This window comes from Mandrillus leucophaeus, unplaced genomic scaffold, assembly GCF_000951045.1.
Source record: "Mandrillus leucophaeus isolate KB7577 unplaced genomic scaffold, Mleu.le_1.0 Scaffold622, whole genome shotgun sequence".
Lineage (NCBI taxonomy): Eukaryota > Metazoa > Chordata > Mammalia > Primates > Cercopithecidae > Mandrillus > Mandrillus leucophaeus.
In genome coordinates, this window is record NW_012106720.1 from 473,145 (window position 1) to 477,204 (window position 4,060).

The window sequence follows — 4,060 nt, forward strand, 5'->3', positions numbered from 1 at the left end:
AAAAAAAAAAAAAAAAAAAATTAGCCAGGCGTGGTGGCAGGCATCTGTAGTCTCAGCTACTCGGGAGGCTGAGACAGGAGAATGATGTGAACCTGGGAGGGGGAGCTCGCAGTGAGCCGAGATCACGCCACTGTACTCTAGCCTGGGCGACAGAGTGAGACTCCATCTCAGAAAAAATAAATAAATAAATAAATAAAGATAAGTCCCAGCCAGGCACAGTGGCTCACAAGGTCAGGAGTTCAAGACCAGCCTGGCCAACATGCTGAAACCCTGTCTCTACTAAAATTAAAAAAAAATAGCTGGGCGTGCTGGTGCACGTCTGTAATCCCAGCTACTTGGGAGGCTGAGGCAGGGGAATCATTCGAACCCGGGAGGTGGAGGTTGCAGTGAGCTGAGATCATACCACTGAACCCCAGCCTGGGTGACAGAGTAAGACCCCGTCTCAAAACAAATAAAATAAATAAAATAATAAGTCCCAATAGCTTAACAAATCAAACATTTTCATTTTTCCTGGTTTTATTCTCTAGCCTTGCTAGCCACACACATACATAATTTTTACCGCATAATTATCATACAGATAACATTTTGTATTCAGCTTTTTTCATTTCTATAAATTTTCCTAAGTTGTCAAAAATTGATCACTTTTAACTCACATTTAACAAATTAGTTACCCTTACAGGCCATTTAGTATTATTTTTTTTTTTTTTTGAGACGGAGTCTCTCTCTGTCCCCCAGGCTGGAGCACAGCGACGCGATCTTGTCTAACTGCAACCTCAGCCTCCCGGGTTCAAGCAATTCCCCTGCCTCAGCCTCCTGAGTGGCTGGGATTACAGGTGACCGCCACCACGCCCAGCTAATTTTTTGTATTTTTTTAGTAGAGATGAGATTTCACCATGTTGGTCAGGCCGGTCTTGAACTCCTGACCTTGTGATCCACCCGCCTCGGCCTCCCAAAGTCCTGGGATTACAGGCATGAGCATTATTCTTATTATGTAATTAATACGCACCATTTATTGATAGATTGATTGCTTGACTGATTGAGACAGATCGTGCTCTGTCCCCCAGGCTGGAGTGCAGTAGTGCAATCTCAGCTCACTGCAACCTCCGCCTCCTGGGTTCAAGCAATTCTTCTGCTTCAGCCTCCCGAGTAGCTGGGATTACAGGCATGGACCACCATGCTTGGCTAAGTTTTATATTTTTAGTAGAGACAGGGTTTTGCCATGTTGGCCAGGTTGGTCTCAAATTCCTGACCTCAGGTGATCCACCCATCTCAGCCTCCCAAAGTACTGGGATTATAGGCGTGAGCCACCGCGCCCGGCCTACAAACATTTTTTAAAAAATTAGCTGGGCATGGTGGTGTGCACTTGTAGTCCTAGCTACTCAGGAGTCTGAGGTGGGAGGATGGCTTGTGCCAGGGAGATCATGCCACTGCACTCTAGCCTGGGTGAGAGTGAGACCCTGTCTCTTAAAAAAAATTGATTTTTAAAAAAATATCTATACACAAATACACACACACACACACACACACACAGCATCCCTAAATGAAACATGTAGGCATTTAAAAGAATGAGATCTATCTATTTGAAACAGTGAGAAACATGTCCAAGACACATGGTAAGTGGGAAAAAGCAAGTTGCAGAAGAGCAGATACCATATGATTGCATTCATGTTTTTAAAAATGTATATAGATATCTGTATATGCTTGCATGAACATTTAAAAATTCAGTGCTTACCTTCCAGAAATGGAACTATGCTATGAGGGTGGAGTGGTTTTTTATTTTAAAAATAAAACCATGTAGTAGAGGCACAGTTCAATACAGTCATGCTATATTTCTGTGAAGAACACAATGAGCCCTTACTTCACAGCAACATCCCAACACACAGGAAAGGACTATGAACATTTTGCAAACCATGTATCTCATAAGGGATTTCTATCTAGAGCGTATAAAGTACTCTCACAACCCAGTCATAATAAGATGAATAATTCAACTTTAAAATCGGTAAAGGATCCAAACAGACATTTCTCCAATGATTATAAATGATCACTAGGCATAGAAAAAATGCTCAACATTATTAACCGTCAGGGAAATGCAGATCAAACCTACAAGAGACATCATTTCATTCACACTAGAAAAATATAATCAAAAAGACTGATGATAACAAGTGTTAGTAAGGATGTGGAGAAACTGGAACCTTTACACATTGCTGGTAGGAATGTAAAGGTGGTAAAGCCACATTGAAAAAGTTTTAGAGTACCTCAAGAAGTTTAACAGAGTTACTATATGACCCAGCAATTCTATTCCTAGGTATTCTACTCTCAAGAGAAATGAAAACCTATGTCCACACGAAAACTTTTGTACAAATGCTCATAGCATTATGCATAATAGCCAAAGGGTGGAAACAACCCAAATGTCCATCAGCAGCGAATGGATAAGTAAAATGTACTATGTTCACACAATGAAATATTATTTGGCAATAAAAAGAAAGTATTGATACGTTATAACATAAATGATCCTGGACAAGACTACATACTACATGATTCCATTTATGTGAAATATCCAGAATAGGCAAATATGCAAACTAGTAGTGGGGTGGGACAACTGAGAGGAAATGGGGAGTAACTGCTAACGGGTATAGCTTCTTTTGGGGGTGATGAATATGTTGTAAAATTGATTGTAGTGATGGTTGCGCAACTCTGAATATGTTAAAATTCAACTTTATTTTTGAGATGGAGTTTCACTCTTGTTGTCCACGCTGGATTGCAATGGTGCAACCTCGGCTCACTGCAACCTCCGCCTCCTGGGTTCAAGCGATTCTCCTGCCTCAGTCTCCTCAGCAGCTGGGATATAGGCACCTGCCACCGCACCCAGCTAATTTTTGTATTTTTCGTAGAGAAGGGGGTTTCACCACGTCGGCCAGGCTGGTCTCAAACTCCTTACCTCAGGTGATCCACCCGCCTCGGCCTCCCCAAGTGCTGGGATTACAGGTGTGAGCCCCCACGCCCAGGCTAAAATTAAACTAATTATAACTTTTTTTTTTCCTTTTTGAGACAGGTCTCTCTGTCACCCAGACAGGAGTACAGTGGCACAATCATGGCTCACTGTAGCCTGGAACTCCTGGGTTCAAGTGATCCTCTCACCTCTGCCTCCAAGAACCTGGGACTACAGGCACACGCTGATCTGACTTAAAAAAAAATGGTTTTTTTGTAGAAACGGGGGAGGGCCGTTTCCCTATGCTGCCCAGGCCTAATTACACATTTTAAATGGGTGAACTGTAAGGTATGTGAATTACATCAATAAAGCTATTTTAAAAAAATAAAGGGGGGGCTTCTGTAAAGGAAAAAAAAGACACTCAAATATCTGTAGACAGCTGACCGCTCACAGAATTTCCAAATAGTGGACACTGACAAAAAAAAATTTCCAAACAGTCAAAATACGCAGGATAAAATTAGCGATGCATGTTATGGGTGCTTTTGAGTGATCTCCTTGTCACGTATTTTCTTACTAAATGTAAATTTGATTTACATACTCAGCAAGAAAAAACATTAAATACTGCACCGTTTTCTGTCAACTACAGGAAAACATAAGCATCTTCTGATAAGATTCAGGACAAAGCCGACCACAATCTCGAACCTACAATTTCTCCCCACATCCTCACTTGATTATACCAGCTGATTTAGACACTTCCAAGGCAAAGGCTGACGTTGATTTTAAACAAATAAATGGGCTGGCGATGGTATTCTTCTTTCCTCTTTTTAACTTCGTTATTATGTGGGAAAAAAAATGTCAAAAGCAAAAGGGGAAGGAATAAAAACTGGTTCACGTTCCACAATAATATGTTTCAAAGCGACTTATAAGGATTTGCTCACTCTTTTGGCCAAAACTGGAGAAAAGGACGATAAAATTGTAAATTTCTAATATTCGATGTTAGACCTCAGTAACCTATTTTTTTTTTTTTTTAATAAAAGAAAAGGTGTCGGGGAAACAATCTGCCCACGATATGGATGGGAGGGAACCGCTACGTGCGATCGGCAGGCGGGGTGCTGGGAGGGCCTGGGCCAG

General features: G+C 41.5%; 1 protein-coding gene across 4 annotated transcripts in view; it reads right to left on the reverse strand.

Annotated features, from left to right (window-relative positions):
• The window catches only part of ZNF143 (zinc finger protein 143), a 63,397-nt gene that overhangs the window by 58,576 nt on the left and 761 nt on the right, over positions 1-4,060 (reverse strand). The window lies entirely within an intron of this gene.